The 18991-nt window shown below is 36.9% G+C and overlaps 1 pseudogene; it reads left to right on the plus strand.

Moving 5' to 3' along the window:
- Positions 1-592: 592 nt before the first annotated feature.
- The window catches only part of LOC142618006 (aminopeptidase M1-like), a 32562-nt pseudogene continuing 14163 nt past the window's right edge, over positions 593-18991 (plus strand).

The raw sequence follows: 18991 nt of genomic DNA on the forward strand, positions 1-18991 counted from the left end.
TTTTTCATTTTATTTTCATTTTTTCATGCATTTTAGGTGTACTTTTCGAACCTATAGAAATTTGGGATTTTTTATTTTTGAGTTGGTTTCTTTCAAAATTAATCATGGGTTTTTGTTTTTAGATGCTATTAACATGATTCCCCTGCATTGATTTGGTTAATTTTGTGATTTGGAACAAATTGAAATTTTCAGGGCTTGAAAATTTAGGAAATTTGGGATTTTGTACAATTGGGCTTAATTTGATAAAATTGGTTTGTGTAATTGATTAATTATGTCATTATATACTGCTATCTAACTTGTGTAATGATATATTGATCAATTTGTTGGGATTTCTTGAAATTGGGTTTTTCAAAGTTTGGGTTTTTGTTTTAAAACTCTAAGTTCAAACCAATTTTGTGTTTTTAAAATATATTTGGACTGTTCTCAATGCATTAAAGCATGCATCATGTGTTTATTCTGTTCATGCATCATTTAGATTGTTATTTTCTATTTTTTTGTGCTCTAACCATGTCTGAGGCAATCTGCCCTTGGGTTTTCTTTATTTTTAGTTCTTTGATTTCTTTTTTGTCTATCCTATTCCAATCTTAGCATCATGGCTAGGAAGACTAGAGCTCATAGGACATCTACCTCGACCTCTACTCCTACTTTTGATAATGAGAGGTTTCTCAGTGAGAAAAACCTAGAGACCTATGAGAAGCTGAACATCCTTAGGTCTGTGTGGGCTGAGAGAAAATTTGTTTTAGATGAGCTTGATCCAAAAATTAGGAGGAACTTTGAGCGTAGAGGCTGGTTGCTTTTGTTGGATATAGATCATCCTCCTTCGGCTACCTTGATTAGAGAGTTCTTCTCGAACCTCTCTGTCCACTCCACTGATTCCAACACTCAGTTTGTGAAGAGTTAGATACGAGATGAAGAGTATGTCATTACTCCTTTAATAGTGGCTTCTGCTCTTGAGGTACCTTTGGTTCGACAACCTATCTACCCTTATTCTGAGACCCCTCCACTTGATGACATTATGTCTTATATCACTGGTACTTCCATTCAGTGGGGTACTAATCCTCGAATTACCTCTCATGAGTTTACATAGATTCATTATTTGTTATTCCGGATTTCTTGTCATTCCATCTAGCCCATCTTTCACCTTCACACCACTCCTATTGAGCGTTGTGCAATTCTGTATGCCTTTGTGACAGATGCTCCTATGAGTTTTCCTCATCTTTTCATTTGATCCTTGGTTGAGGTCCATAGAAGTAGTTCTTTTGCTCATGCTCTTTTCTTCTCGGTTTTTATTCATCGGATTTTATTACATTTTGGTTTAGATGAGTTTCCTGCTTCTGAGCTCGTACACATTATTGCTCCTATTAGTGCCACCTTCCTTAGGTAGAGAGCTACTCAGATGAGAGCTAGCTCTAAACGCCCTAGGGTTTAGTCTTCTTTGGGTGTTTCTCCTCCTCCTCTTCCTTCCTCAGGTGATCCCACTGCTGAGGAGTTTGTTGATCCAACTGCTGCTGTTGCTCCTCCACCTTCTACTTCGGATGATTCTAGCATTCATCGTATATTGAACACTGTCATGACCGTTTAGGCAGCTCATGGTCAGCTTTTGGTGAATGTGCTCATGGAGCTTCAAGCTTTGCGTGCAAATTTGGCGAGCTTTAGACGGTCCCCTCCACCACCACCTTTTGTTGATGAGTTTTGATTGCCCTTTGGCAATTTGTCACAAAAAGGGGGAGTACATATGGATGGAGATAGGTGGAGATTTTTTTTTATTTTGAAGCTGTGAAGCTTTAGATTGTATCTAGGTGCTACATCTTGTACTTATTTTTTAGGCTCATGATGTTTTTATTTTTATAGGTTGTATATGTTAGGGAGAGACATTATGTTTTTATTTCTATTTCTTATTTCACATTTTGCTACATTGGCTATTGATTTATATTAAGAGGTTATTCATGACGTATATCTTTTATTTTATGTTATGTGAAATCAAGAATTTATTTTGTTTTACTTGTATTTTTCACACATGCGTTTATGTGTTTGTTGAGTGTATTAAGAATATACAGGTTGATTCAATCGTGCTGCTGTCTACACTTACAACTGATAGATAGTAGTTAGGTTGGTTGTTTTTTGTTGGGCAATTTTAATGTAATGGGTTGTTTTGTAACTTTGAGCATTTTGTTTTATTATGTGTTTTGTCACGGATTGCCAAAGGGGGAGTTTGTTAGGTTCTAAGGATTTGGGATCTAAATGTTATAGAACTTCAATATGTAATGTTAGCAAACCATGATCAAAACTTAAAGTCTAGATTTAGGCTACTCAAAGTGATGTATGTGTAAAGTTGGAATCAAGCAATTGCAAAAAATTACTATTCAATTTCTGTAAGGCTCAATCTATCGAAAATTAGACTCATTCGATCGAAGCTCGAGCAAAATGTTTTTTCAGCAAAATTTCCAACTCAGCCCAAGCCCATATGACATGTAGGGTTTTATGTTTTGCCTTAAGTATAAAAGGAAAAACCCAAGCCACGTTTTGAGGTTGTTGTTTATGTTGTGTGTCTGAATCTCATGTGAGATCTAAAGGTGTTTGCCTTCATACACACTTAGGGTTATTAAGATCGAGATTGATGTCGAGAGCTTAGTAATCATTTCAATTGCTGCATAAAGAGCTTAAAGAAAAACGAGTGGTATACTTGTGGATGCTGTGGATCTGAGAAAGAAGTAGTTCGTGAACTCGGAGCTGTCACGTGGTCGTGGTATTAAGTTTTCTACTTGAGGTAGCAATAGGATGTTAGTGGTTTAAGTCGCTATTGTAAAACTTCAATTCTTTCATAGTGGATCTGTTTTACCTTGAGGATAGCTAGATTAAATCTTCCCCGGGTTTTTTACCGGTTTGGTTTTCCTGAATTATCATATCGTTGTATTATTTACTTTCCGCACTGTTTCAATGATATGATTTACTTGTGTTAACCTAAATCTGAATAATTTACCTAAGTTAATCACTTTTATAAATAACTAGGTCAAACAACTTGTGTTTTAAGGGGTCTAAAAACATACACTTCCTTTCTAATCGAGTCTAAAATCTTACCAATTGACTCTTCACAATTCATGCTAGGTTCGTTAATTCTGCTTCCAACAATCTCCCTCTATGTTCTTGATTTTTGGTTCTTCATTTTGTGATTTTTAATTATTTTTTTATTTCATTCCTTTTTCAATAAATATCAGTGAGAATTTTGTGAATTTTGTCACTAAGGCACAAAATATATGAGAGCAAAATCTACATTAGGTTTGTAGCATATTAGTATTGACACAAATTGTTATTATGTTATATATTAAAGCAAAACCATTTAGCACATGAATATGGGAGTAAGATATATTGTATACGAATTATAGGATATTTTTATAAAATCTACATTTGTACTATATTGCACTAGATTAATGAGAATTTTATTGTTAGCACTGAACGATGATTTCATTTATTTGGTTGCTAGTGATATTTGAGCTTTATGGCCTTTTTAAAACAAGGCTACTCTTGAATTAATTTGTATCTATGCTAATAGTGTATATACTAAGAATTTTAATACTAATGGTAGGCAAGCTTTTGATAAAATCAGGACAACTTTTTTTGGGAGTTACAAAAGTAGAAAATGAAAATTCTGGAAATGTGTAAGTTAGCTATCTATCTTAATTATTGAGAGATAAACAAAGGTGGAGTGATTCTGCTTTTTTCTGCAAAGTTTTACAAGGCAGGAACATTATGATGGGGGAGCTTTAGCTGTAAAGCCTGAGAGAAGAACAAAGCAATCCAAGAGAAACTCTTTGGGATACACTGTAGAGTCAACAACAATATGTTTGCACCTGTTTTCTCATATTTAGTATGATAATTTAAGCAAAAGTCTTATGAAGAAGGTTATTTATATTGATAAAATATAGTTAGTGAAGCTGCCCCTGACTAATTTAATAAGATTTTGTTGAGTTGATTTGCAAAACTCTTCAAATATTATAAATTTTTGTTATTAGAGCATGTCATATATTTTTACTTTTTGTTAGTGTTTCTTTTAGATGTGATATGTAATATTTTGATTTGAAATTTTACCCTTTTTGTTGTGCAGACAATAACCAATGTTTAAACATCATATTATTTTTCAGAATTTTGTCGGTAGACTAAGAAATATGAGACAAGATCACTATATACACACACACCTTGGCTGACCAACTCAAATCCTTTACATTCTAATGAATTATGTGTATTCCTTTGAATATTAGTGTAGTAATTAACCATTGGTGTGACTTATTCCTTAAAATCCATAGTGAAAAGGTGCATTTATCTTAACTAAATTTCTCTCAACCCTCCAAAAACATTAATAGTGACATTCATTTTCTCACTAAATTGACCACTCCTTAATTGGAAAATTTTAGTATTTCTAAGAACTTTCCCGTGCATCGCACAGGTTAGTGACTAGTTAGGACTAATTTCAAAATATATTTTCTTATCTGTCAAGTTTTACAGCACCCTTAAATAGGCTTCTAAGTCTATAAACATTTTTTTTTATAGTTTATTATCAATAAAAATTCAAACTTTTGTCTATTGATTTCTCTTGTGGATTCCATGCCCATCACCATGTGGATTCAAGGAATCTCTCGTAGATTCGAGATTTACTACCCAGAAACTAATCATTTAGTATCTCTACATCAAAGTGAGCATTGTGTATACTTTCTTCAAGCTTCCTCAACATCAGAGGAATAGAGATATATTGGGGCTTTGCATCTAAGTGAGAATCAAAATGTTTCAAACCAGTTTCGTTGCCATTTTTCAAAGTAAACTGATTCTTTAATTTTTTTTTTTTATAATAGAGAGGAGGAGAAGAAAATTCATACAGAGACCAGTATATAAAAATCATAATAAGGAATGGCAGAGAAAGGAAGCAAAATACAAAATAAAATTCTTGATGATGAAAATTGGAATTTAGAAAAGAATGAGAAGAAAGAAAAGAAAAGAAAAGAATAGATTGCTTTCTTCATTCCATATCAAGCTTAAGGTTCAATCTCTTCTTCATTCACTCATCTGCTCCTATATTTAAGAAGCTCTGTGTGTCCTTACAAACGTAACCTAAAAATAATAAGGCAAGCCTTATTAGAGACTGAGAAAGCTCTGAAATTGATTCTTAACGTCTGACTTTATTATTTTCTCTAATTGGGTATTTCTAAAATTTTCCAGAAAGTGTTATATCGTACAGTTAGCAGTGCCATCGTCATGGGACAAGAACAATCCTCTCCGCAACTGGTATGAAATATATTCATATTTCTTGTTATCAATTCAACAGTATGAATAAACCTTTTTTTAACTATGTATCACATAACTTCTTGTTGTTTAAATATTTTCCTCTTAAACCCACAAGCACTTTATACATGGAAATATGCCAACTAAACTACAAGCGTCTCACCAATCACATAACTTTCTTGACTTTAGTTTCAAACGTTAAGTTTTTCCATATCCAAAGTCTAAAAGCTAACACATGAGTAATAATAGATAGTTTATCTCCTAACCAATCCTAAAATACCGTATTATTGAAATCTTTTGCACAGTTCCTCATTCTATTTAAATTGTCATCAGCATTTGACCATCTAGCTAGGTTGCTATTTATCAAAAAAAGAAAAACCATCTAGGATGATAGCGTGGATAAAGATGTCAATTTAATATATAATGTAATTGTATATAGATTAATTGTATTGATTTTACAACAACAATAAATAGCTTCATTCTCAAAACTTTAAAAGATCGGTTATAGATATTCAACAGACTAGTGAGACTCAACTTATGTTTTTTTTTTCTTTCATTCTAATCTATATGAAGTCATGTTCTTTTTGGTTAAACATGCTTATAATATTGATTAGAAACAATCAATCTATTACAAAAAAGCTCGGCTTTATCACAATACAAAGTCATGTGCACTATTGGGAGGGTTTAAATCGCAAATCAAATTACAAATTAAATAAAAATTTCTTCACCCCCCTCAAATTTTAGATTTTCTTTTTCAAAATTTAAATTGGCCCCCAAAATTTTCAACTAGTCCAATAAAACTAAAACCCAACAAAATCAATTAGTCAAAATATTAATTATAATAATTTTGATTAAAAAAACCATCAAAAAAGAAATAAAATTCTTAGCTAGCTCATTCCTCAACCCATGGCCCTCCCAATAATATTAACAAAACTCAAATTCTCTTTTAACAAATTCCAAATCACCAATTCTTAAAACAAAAACAAAAATTAATAATAAAAATTCCAAATAACTTATACATACATACATCCATACATACATAAGCATTTAATCACTATAGAAATTCATGTTCTTTTTTTTTTTTTGTTAAACATGTTCATAATATTAATTAGAAACAACCAGTCTCTTACAAAAAAGTTGGCTTTATCATAATACAAAGTATGTTCACTATTTGGGGGGGGGGGGGGTTTAATAAGAAACTGTCATATCACTCACTAACTAAATAAAATGTGCAAATTAAAATCCACCACCACATCATTCTTTCTCAATAAGAAACTAACTAAATATTCAGTTAAAAAACTACTAGCGGGTAAGCCAAACCTAAAAATTTATTCAACCCCCTCAAATTTTGCTTTTTCAAAATTTAAATTGACCATCAAATTTTTAAACTAGTCCAATAAAAGTAAAACCCAACAGAATCAATTTGACATAATAATAATAATAATACCACCAAAAAAGTAATAAAATTCTTAGCTAACCTATTTCTCAACCTACAGCCCTCCAAATATTAACAAAACTCTGATTTTCCTTTAGCAAATCATATGTTCTCAAAATAGTTAAAAAAAATAAAAATTCCAAATCACCTCTCTCTCTCTCTCTCTCTCTCTCTCTCTCTCTCTCTCTCTCTCTCTATATATATATATATATATATATATATATATTACAGTTTTCACTTATGAGATTTTTTTCAATGAAGTTCACTGGTGGAATACCTCAAATACTTCCAAGCATTTAATCATTGCCCAACACTTGGGCAAGCTAGTCCCATTTCCACACTTGCAAGATCCCAAATAAAGTTCCTTAATATACTCCTTTAGTTCCCACGCATTCTGCTCTATTGATGCCCTATTGTAAACTTTTGTAATAGGACCAGAATAGAGCGGAGGAGGATGCAAGATGGAGAAGAAGTAGAGAGGAGGAGGATGCAAGATGGAGAAGAATGAGAGAGGAGGAGGATGCAAAAAGGAAAAAGAGGAGGAAGATGCAAGAAAAAGAAAAGAGGAGGAGGATGCAAGAAGGAAAAAAGAGGAGGAGGATGCAAGAAAGAAAAAAGAGGAGGAGGGTGAGGAGGAGGATGCAAAAAGGAAAAAGAGGAGGAGGATGCAAGAAGGAAAAAAGAGGAGGAAGATGAGGAGGAGGATGCAAAAAGGAAAAAGAGGAGGAAGATGCAAGAAAAAGAAAAGAGGAGGAGGATGCAAGAAGGAAAAAAGAGGAGGAAGATGCAAGAAAAAGAAAAGAGGAGGAGGATGCAAGAAGGAAAAAAGAGGAGGAGGATGCAAAGGAGAAATTCGAAACTCACAAAAAAAGGATGGAGCAGTTAAAAGGGCAACCTCGACTTCCAAAATTCGCTATCTCAAAACGCTACGACATATGGCTGAAACCAGACCTAAGCACGTGCAAATTTGATGGGTCTGTGGCTATTGAGCTCAACATCATTACAGATACCAGCTTCATCGTCCTCAATGCTACTGAACTCTCCATTGATATTGCCTCTATATGTTTCACTCACCCAGCTACTGCAAGCTCTTCTAATTCTAACCAGGTCACGATTATCTAACCTATCTTATTTTTCTATCACCCAAATTACTTTACTTTCAAATTTAGTTTAAATTAGAGTAAATTGCAAAGTACATCACTGAAATTTCGATTGTTTAGATTTCACATCTTGAAGTTTAAGAAATTTGATTTTAGACTTTGAAGTTCAGTTTCATTAGCAAAAACATACCATCAATTAGTTTTGGCTATTAAGCGACACATCATCATACTGACTTTTTTTTCTTTTATTAAATTAACCCCAAAAACGGCACCATTTTCCCAAAATGCAAAATACAATTCCACATATTTACATGACATCCTTTCACAGCTATTCCCAAATAAAAGCAGCAAACAAACCCAAAACCACAAATTTTCTCTTTTGCATATCATGATCCCCACGAACCTAGCTATTCCTAGAGGCTCAGATGGAGAGGTTTCTAGGAGATTTGAATTTGGCAAAATATTAAGTTTTGTGGAAACTATTGTGAGAAAATAAGAGAGATGAAGATAAAGACAACGACAATGGTCAAGCTATCAAAGCGAGTGAATATAAGAAGAAGCAAATAGAGGCGCCTCCATTGTCAAAGCTAAAAAATGTAGCTCTCTTTGAGTCTTTATGTGTCTACCTGTGATCAGTATAGACTCAACGAAATCAAATACTGGAGCAAAAGAAAAGAGAAAGAGAAAAGAAAGAAAACCCATCATTACCAATGCCATTGCGGCCGTTGTGGACCTAATCTGGTCAAGTTAATGGTGCATGTTCACAATAAGCCGTTGAGTTTTGGGTTTGTTACATTGTTTGTTGTTTTGATTTGAAAATAGTTGTGAAACAGTGTCAAAAAAATAAATGTCAGCACGATGATGTGTCATGGGCCAATCATGACAAGATAGGCCTATGGACGATACTATTCATGGGCCTATCCTAACTTGGGCTCAAGGGAAGTGGGCTTCTTGCCGTATGCCGTACAATAGCCCCCCCTTGATTCATGTCTGGTGGCCAAGGACTTACGTCAATATACGAACCGTTCCTCGGGAATGCGAATCATCAATCATTAATGGGGGATAAGACTACAATTAATTTTTTGGAAAAAACGTCATGACAGCCTGTCACATTCGGTAGTAATCATGACCTAACGGTTCATGAACCGAGGCCACGCATGTGGAAGTTACAAAAAGTAATTTGAAAAGGTTTTCCCACCCCTCTTTTCATTAATTGCTTCTCCCCTATAAATAATAACCCGCTTCCCTTCAAACTATCTTTTCATTTCTTCATCCTTCTAAGTTCCTCCTTCTCGAGCGTATACTCTCCTACCAAGCATATATCTTTCCACCGAGAGATCATTTCCTAGAACCCACAATAAGTTCCTTTTAGCTTAGTCCTTACCTTTGTTTAGATTCCTTTTGCATTCTAGCTTTAAAATGGGTTTTTCTCATCTTCTTAGAATCGAGGCTGCCTTAGCCAATTTTAGGGCTAGGTTTGCCATTCCACCTGACGTAGACATAGCATGCTATCATGAAGATAATTAGGAGTGCAAGGTTTCCACCTGGTTGGTAACCAGGATCGAACCGAGCATTGGCTTCTGTCCTTAGACAATTTTCATAATAAGGTTTCCACCTAGTCGGTGACCGAGATCGAACCAAACTGAGACTTCTGTCCTTAGACAATTTTCATAATAAGGTTTCCATCTGGTCGGTGACCGAGATCGAACCGAACCAAGGCTTTTTTCCTTAGACAATATTTAACTAGATAACTAAACCAAGACTTCCAAATAGTACATACACGAACATTGTCATTTGCATATTGATTTATACATAACCCAAGTTACTACACCTCACACGACTATTGATAAAACTTTCTTAAATTCTGAACATTCCATGGCCGAGGAAGTGGTCTCTCTTCCATGTCCTCTAAATAATATGCTCCTGCTTCGGCAATAGCAATGACTCTATACGATCCTTCCCAATTCAGAGCCAGCTTCCCAGCACTAGCATCTCATGCACTCCCCGCTACTTTCCGTAATACAAGGCCCCAACACCAAACTCCCTTTTCCTCACGTCTCTGTTGTACCACCAAACAAGTTTCTATTGATAATCAGCTAGTTGCATGGTCGCTGCTTCTCGGCATTCTTCTAATGAATCCAGTTGCTGTACCATTAACCCTTCATTCTTGGCTGAGGAAAAACTCGAGACTCTAGTGCTACATAAACTTATTTCAGCCGATATAACAGCCTCTGCCCTATATGTTAAAGAGTAAAGGGTCTCACCCGTGGATTTTTTGGGGGGGTTGTTCGGTAGGCCCACAAAACGTTTGGCAACTCTTTAGTCCATCTTCCCTTGGTCCCTTCCAGCCTCTTCTTTAACCCATTAACAATTGCTTTATTTGTCGCTTCGGCTTGACCATTACTCTGTGGGTATACCGGAGTTGAATATCTATTCTTGATGTCGAGGTTGCTACAATACTTATAGAAGGTTTTGCTATCAAATTGCAACCTATTATCTGACACCAGGGATTCCAGCACTCCAAACCTGGTCACTATGTTTTTCCACAAGAACTTCTTGACATCTATATCCCGAATATTGGCTAGTGCTTCAACCTCAAGCCATTTGGTGAAATAATCCATAGCTACTAAAACAAATCTTCGGTATCCCATAGCTCGAGGGAACGGGCTAATGATGTCTAGTCCCCATTGAGCGAAAGGCCATGGATTACTAATAGGATTCAAGCTTCTTGCCAACTGATGTATCAACGGGGCATGCTTCTGACACTATTCATATTTCCAGACATAGTTGGCGACATCTTTCTGCATCTTGGGCCACCGAAACCCTTGGGTCATTGCTCAATGAGCTAATGAGCCTTCTTCGACATGATTATCGCATACCCCCTCATGGAGCTCAGTCAAGAGCTCATCAACTTTGCTAGGATGGAGACACAGCAAGTAAGGTCTCCCAAAAGACCTCCGATACAATTTGCAATCCTCAGAAAACCAAAACTGAGCAGCAACTCTATACACCCTTTGAGCTTCTTTCCCATCGCTCAGCATATGGTTGTCGGCTAAAAATTCAATGATCGGGTCCATCCAACACAACTCAGATACCATAACAGCCAAGATGTCCACCTTTACATCTATACTGGGCTCTTTCACCACTTCCAGCTTAATCAACCGTGGCACCTCCTCAGTTAGTGATGATGCCAATGTGGCTAAAGAATCCGCGTGTCTATTCTACCCTCGAGAATTTCAAACCAACCTCACATTCTGAAACTAACTCATGGTTTGTTTTACTAACTGCAAGTAGTCCGAGGATCTTTGGCCTCAAAGCTACCTTCTATCTAACTAACAAATAGTCGTGAATCCAAGTGTACTTCTAATTTGGTCTCCCCTAGGTTAAGAGCAGCTTTTAATCCAACAAGTAAGGCTTCATACTCGACTTCATTGTTCAAAGCCTTAAAACCTAAGCTAAAAGAATGCTCCACCCTTATCCCCTCCGCCGTGATTATAACAATTCCAGCCCCCACTCCCATTGCACTAGATGCACCATCCACAAATACCCTCCAAGGTGAAGTCGGATCACTTTAGCAGAGATTGCAACGGATACTCGATCAACAAATAAATGGTGTAGGCTTGAAAGTAATGAAGCAACTTTCTAGTAGCATGTACCAATGTCAATGCTAACTTTTCTAGAGGTAAATACCTCGTCTCTACATCAACCAAGGTCTTACTAATGTAATAAACTGGTTGTTGTACTCCTTGATCTCTCAATAGTACTACACTTACGGCATGCTCGGATACTGACAAATACATAAACAAATCTTCATCGATCTCCGAGTGGACAATATCGGTGCACTTACCAAATACTTCTTCAAATCTTGGAAAGCCTCTTCACACTCCTCGGTCCACTGAAAACCTCTCCATTTCTTCAACAATTGATAGAACATGTGGCACCAATCAGCAGACTTTGAAACAAATCGATAAAACGCAACCAACATACTAGTCAATACTTACACTTATTTTGGGTTACTCGGTGACTTGAGCCGCTCTATAGCGCTGATTTGATCAGGATTCACTTCTATTCCTTGGTGAGTGATCATGTACCCAAGGAACTTACCAGCTCCCACACTAAAAACACATTTATTGACATTGAGACGTAACCTATGCTGCTTAAGTACTTCAAATATATCTGTGAGATCACCAATATGCCCCTGCTCTTCCTTGCTCTTCACTACCATGTCATCAATGTATACTTCCACTATATGACCAATCCTCTCTCTGAACATTCTGGTCATCATTCTTTGATATGTGGCCCCCTTGTTCTTGAGGCCGAATGACATTACCGTGTAATGGTAGTTAGCTTCAGGAGAGATACACGACGTCTTTTCCTAGTCCTCTACAACTAGAGCAATCTGATGGTAACCATGAAAAGCATCTAGAAAGCTCATCCTCGGGTGTCCGTAAGTGGCGTCTACCAACTGATCAATCTTTGACACCAGAAAGGGATCTTTCAGGCATGCTCGGTTAAGATCAGTAAAGTCCACACATACCCTCCATTTACCGTTTTTCTTCTTCACTACCACCATATTGGCTAGCCATTCCAGGAAAAAGACCTCCTTTATTTCCTCGGCCTCTCTCAACCTTTTAACCTCCTGCTTAACAGCTTCAACATGCTTTTTTGCCGACCTTCTCGACTTCAGCTTCTTAGGCAGGTATGACGAGTCCACATTAAGCCAGTGGTTTATAAATTCTGAATCAACTCCTGGCACTTCGTAAGGGCTCTATGCAAAAACGTCCAAATTCTGGACTAACAGCAATAACAAGCTAACATGTGCCTCATACTTCAGACTTTCTCCTATTTGAAAACTTCTATTTTTATAAGGCAATATGCTTACCTTAATGAGATCCTCGACACTGCCGACCCCCGATTCCCCCTGGGGTTCCTGTAATTACTATGAAGGGACCTCCTCGGCCGATTCTTTTTGATTTAATTCTCAGTTTACAACCACCACCACACATTGCCTCGCTACCTGCTGATTTCCTCTCATTGTTGCAATACCATGGTCAGTGTGGAACTTTACTTTATCGTGTAATATGGATGGGACAGCCCCCATCGCATGAATCTACGGCCTGTTGAGAATAGCCATGTATAGAGAGAACAAACTGACCACTATGAAATTCACCATTACCTCTTTTCCTTCCATGTTCACGGGAAGTGAAATTTGCCAATCAAGGACCACCACCCGACCATCAAATCTCACTAAGGGGGTGTCATATCTAGACAAGTCTTCAATCTTCAAACCTAGCCCCTTAAACAAATCAGGGTACATTAGCTCGGCCCTACTTCCTTGGTCCACCAATACCTTTTCACTATAAACCCATTCATCCGAGCAGTAACCACTAGCGTATCATCATGTGGTTGCGTAGTTCCTTCCAAATCATCATTATTAAATGCAATCAGTTCCTTGGTAGGCTTCAGTCTCCTCCCTAGTGGTTGGTCTTCTCGGCTACTTTCTGTAGACACCACAGTCAATACCCCTCTTCGTCGCGCTACCAAGGTGCCAATTGAAGCTGCATGAATAACTTCTATCACACCCAACAAGGGTGGGAGTGTGTTTCCATGAGGCCTTGTGGTTTGCCCGATCTCGCCACTTCTAGGTTCTAGGATGAACTCTTTCAAATGACCGAACTTAACCAACTGCTCCAAATGATCCTTCAATATCCTACACTGCTTGGTAGTATGCCTTTTGTCCCGATAATACATACAATACAAATTCTGGTTTCTTCTCGACGGATCTCCCCCTATTTTACTCGACCACCGAAAATAAGGCTTATTTTTTATTCGTTCCAAAATCTTATGCACTGGTTCTTTAAACGCCACGTTCACTTCTCTTGCCCAAGCACTAGGTTCTTGGATTCTCAAATCCCTCCTAGGCCTCAACTAAAAACCCCTTTGCCGAGACTCCTTTATATACTGTGATGTAACTGGTGCCTTCCCTTTATTCAGTTGTCAATCATCAGGAGGCCTCATCATTAATGATTCTCACAGCTCTGAATTCTCGGGTAAACCTAATCTGAAAGTACTTGCAGTAACTTTCTCGTTACCCCCTCTAATCTCATTGAATAACTCTCAGTATCTACTAGCATGACTCTGAAGCGTCTTCCCAACCCCCATCTTCATAGAGAGCAACACGTCCACTGGCTGGGGTACCCTGCTACAAGTCATAAACCGAACCCCGAACTCCTGTATCAATTCCCCAAAGTTGTGAATCGATCCTTTTCTTAACCCATTAAACCATCTTAATGTCGTGGGCCTAAGACTAGAGGGGAATACCTTACACATCAATGCATCATTTTGATTATACAAGGACATCATTTGAATATAATGACTTACATTTTCAACGGGGTCTGTCTTCCCATTATAAGAGATAAATGGCGGTCTACTAAACCTGCTCAGCTTCTGGGCTCGCTCTATCTTGTCTAAGAATGGAGACCGGACTGCCCTACGCAACGCATGGCTCATAGCATCCAACGCATCATTTGGAGGCCTATGCCGCTTAGGGGATGCCGAGCCTCTGTCCACGAAATCTCATGACCTATCTCTAGACTGATGAGAACTAGTCTAGTAGGATTCTTTTCTATGACTTCCCCCCACACTGCCTGATTCTTCAGGGGACTGATCACAATTCCTTCTTCGACGCCTGTCGCGTACCTCCAACTCCAAATCCCTCACCATCCTACGCAAACGCTCTAATTCCTGATCCCTTCTATCACAACGACCTTGTTCAGAAACCTCAGAGCTAATCGGTACGTCTGAAACGACCCCTCCCCTGAATTAAAGTGTCCTTCATCCTGTTCACGTCTACGATCTTCATTCTACTTATATATCATTTCTCACCAGCTAGAACTCCGCGATGACCCTCCAAACCCACCTTCGACGTAGCTCACTAAATGATGGTCGGACATGCTTATCTAATTGAACCTCAGCAGAAACACAGCTAAGTAGGAGATTTCCACAAGGTGTGCCTCGTGAAGGAGCTCACAATTTACTTTTTTATGAGTTTTGGGTATCCTACAATGGGCAATTCCTGAATGGGTTCGTTGAAACGTTTAGTAGGGAAACTACTTATACTCTCTCTCTCTCTCTCTTTCTCTTTCTGCAAACTCTCTATTGGGTGCTCAGCAATCCTCTCAATTTTCTCCCTTAATTATCCAACCCCCATTTCATTGTACCTTTAACTATTTATAGCTTGAGGTTAGTGGTAGAATCATAATTATTCTCTGGTTTTGCTCATGTGGGTAGGGCCCAACTTAAATATTCCTGACAAGGAATATGTTTCATTGGGAATGGGAGTTGGTACGTTTGAACTAGTGCTGGCCACCGAAATTTGTTCGGTAGTGCAATCTCCTAGGGCACTCCAGTCTGCCAAGGTATAACCAAGCATCATCGGTGTACCTACCGATCATGGGGTACCCGAGGTGTATCTGTATACCGAGATCACGAGCAATAGGCTATTGCTTTTGGGCCGCTCATGGACCAATCATGACGGGATGGGCCTATGGGCAGTACTCTTCATGGGCCTATTCTAACTTGGGCTCAACGGAAGTGGGCCTCTTGCCGTATGCCGCACAGGTAGAATTCTTTAAATGCTAACCATTCTTTTATAAGGTAAAGGTTTAGATTTTTCCACGTCAACATCCCACTAACAAAAACCCTTAAAACAATATTATTTAAAAAAAAAAAAAAGAATTCACTAACTCAACTATTACGTGGTTAACATGAACAACTCTTGCAAAGTATAGAAAAGAAAAGAAAAGAATCTCTCCCTCTCGTTCTCCCCCTCTATAGCAATCCCAATTTGTGCCAATCAGATTGACATCAACAAAGAGGGGAGATAGCAGACTAAAAATCAATTAAAACCTTTCATAACAATGACCAATATCAATTGGGAACTGAGCAATGAGCAAGTTATAACAGACAGAATCTTCAAAAAAGTTGCACAATGACTTAGTTGTGGCCAATCAAAACTGAAAACAATTAAGCATAATCCCAATTCTATCACTTCATAGATACAAGAAAACTCGGATTTGTCATTTATAACCAAACTTGACAAAGAAAGACAGATAGACAGACTCCTTCATGCGTAACACAAGATTTGCAAGGATTCTCTTCCACCATTGATCGGCCTCTGCCCTCTTTCATTGATGTCTGCACGAAGTGGGGACTGCTATAGAAAGAGAGTGAGGACTTGATTCTTTTCTTGCAAACGTTATTTTTCTACGTAGAAAGGGTAAAATTACTGTTTTAAAGGTTTTGTAAGTGGAATTTTGCGATGGCTTCATCTAGACCTTATATTATAAAAAGAATTGTCAGGATTTAAAGAACTCTACCTGCTAAAGTACCCTGAGCAATCTAGAAAACCTGAATTTGTGTTACACATTGCTAAGTAAAATAAAATAAAATATGTTGAATGAATGAATGAATTAATTTTTGGACTTGGGCAGGTGTTGAAGCCTTTATATGTTGATATGATTAAAGAAGATGAGATTTTGGTTTTGGACTTTGCTGACACACTTCCCATTGGGATTGAACTTCTCACCATTGCTTTTAAGGGAATTTTGAACTACAAAATGAAGGGCTTCTATACAAGGTACAATACTCAAGTGTTGCTTGTTACAATAATAATACAAATTTTATTACATAACTCTTTTTATGAACTATTAATGTGTGTGTGTGTGTGTGAGTGAACTTTCAAGCTTAAAATAAAAAAGCATATGCTAAACCCATTGTTGGAATATGTGAGTAGTACCATAGTTGGTGAAGTAGTGAAGTCCACATTGGATACTATTGAAAAAAGTGAGCAATTAATATGACATAATTGGACTCAAACTTATTGGCTTAAGCTTTTTGGTTAAGGGGTGTCCTCATATGTATATTTTAAAATAAAATAAAAAGTTCTTTCAAATATACTTAGAACAATTAGATTTTTTATTTCCAATGATGATTGAGATTATCAAGCAGGCCTTTGAGCATAGCAACTAAAGATTTAAGTTGATGTATATACTCTCTTTAATGGGATTGAACCTAGCAATGAGTTCAATCTTCATTATTTACTTATAAATGGAGTTGAATGTCTTCTGTTCTTTGCTAAATGAGAATTTTACTAGTAATGTGTGTATATATTTAAGTTGTTATTTTGCTTTCTAGTACATATGAGCACAATGGTGAGAAGAAGAATATGGCAGTTACACAGTTTGAACCAACTAATGCTAGGCGATGCTTTCCATTGTTGCGATGAACCTGCTTGCAAGGTGTCACAATCTCTCTCTCTTGGTTTATTTAAGATCTTGTGCTTCTTTGCTTTGTTTGCTAAAATCAAATTTTATAACCGATTGCACCTTTTTCTTTTTTTTCTTTTTTTTTTGAGAATATAACCGACTGCACTTAATGCAGCATTTTAGAAGCTAGCGTACCTCTCATGAAGCAAGTGTTTTGATTATTGAGTCTAAATTATTTTTGGATCAAAAGTAGATTTGCTTGATTCTATTTCAAAAGAATGCAAACAAAAGCTTATTTGGCCCTTCTTATTTGGCATTGCAGGCGATGTTCAAAATTACATTGGATGTGCCATCACAATTAGTAGCTCTTTCCAACATGTCAATTATTGAAGAAAAAGTGGATGGGGATCTGAAGACAGTTTCATATCAAGAATCACCCATCATGTCTACATATTTGGTGGCAATTGTAGTTGGTTTGTTTGATTATGTCGAACATCTTACATTTGATGGTAAAAAAAAAAATACACTATGTTCATTGTTTCTTGTGTATTATGATCCTTCTTCTTGATAGTGTAATCTTACATCACTTTACAGGAATTAAATTTTGAGTATACTGTCAGGTTGGTAAAGTAAATCAGGGGAATTTTGCATTGGACGTTGCTGTTAGGACACTAGAATTATACAAAGAGTAAGTTTTACTGTGAATCATCACCAAACTATTAATCACGGGACATAGTATACAATTTTTTAGCTAAATAATGCATTTAAGTGGATGTTGGATTATGGATATTGGCGATCCTTCAAGCTGTTACATTTTGGTGCTTGTGTTGTGTTATTTGAAATTCCAATTAACCACGATAATTTATGTAGATACTTTGTTGTGCCTTACTTTCTTCCCAAATTGGATATGGTTGCGATTCCTAATTTTGCTTTTGGGGCCATGGAAAATTATGGTTCAGTTACATGCTGTGAAACAAATTTGATCTATGACAATCAGCATTCCACAGCTGCTGATAAGCAGAGGGTAATATGCATGTTGTGAATGCTACTCTTTTATTTAGAATTTCGTTTGCCTAATATAGTATGGAGCTATTTTTTTAATAGAACTACACAAAGTGTTTAATTATTATTTTTCTCTAGGTTGTGATTGCTGTAGCCCACGAACTAGCACATCAGTGGTTTGGCAATCTTGTAACAATGGAATGGTGGACTCATTTGTGGCTGAATGAGGGGATCGCAACATGGGTATATATTGTATTGGATTGCAATAGATCCAAACTGAGTTGTTTATTAAGATTTCAATATGGTTTGTTTATATATCAAGCCTCAAAGGTTGGCTTGAGCCTGGCTTGATTATTAAAGTAAACTAACATAACTACTTTTTGTGGAACGTAGCCCAAGCTCTCCATAAATGGATCTGTTATTTACACCCAACATGGGTCATGTCTTTATATATTATTCCTTATTACACTACATGCTTTTAAATTATATATCGGTTATTTGAATGTGTTCAGGTCAGTTATTTAGCAGCTAATTACTTGTTCCTAGAATGGGAAGTGTGGACTCAGTTTCTTAATGACTGTACAGAAGGACTTAGGCTGGATGGGCTTGCAGAGTCCCATCCCATTGAAGTAATTCTGCATGCACTATTTTTTTTTCTGGTATAATTGCTTTTAAGAAATTAGTAATGTTACTTTTTAGAGTATATTTTTACATAAGCATAATTTTTTAGGTGGAGATAAATCATGCTAGAGAGATTGATGAAATCTTTTTTGACGCAATGAGTGACAAAAAGGTGCGTCTATTATCCAGATGCTGCAAAGCTATCTTGGTGCCGAATGCTTCCAAGTTGGTTGTTGGATTTTCTTTTGGTATATGCTTCATGTCCCAAGTACAAATGTTTCTTGTTAATCAAGAAA

Source organism: Castanea sativa, chromosome 1 (assembly GCF_040712315.1).
Source record: "Castanea sativa cultivar Marrone di Chiusa Pesio chromosome 1, ASM4071231v1".
Lineage (NCBI taxonomy): Eukaryota > Viridiplantae > Streptophyta > Magnoliopsida > Fagales > Fagaceae > Castanea > Castanea sativa.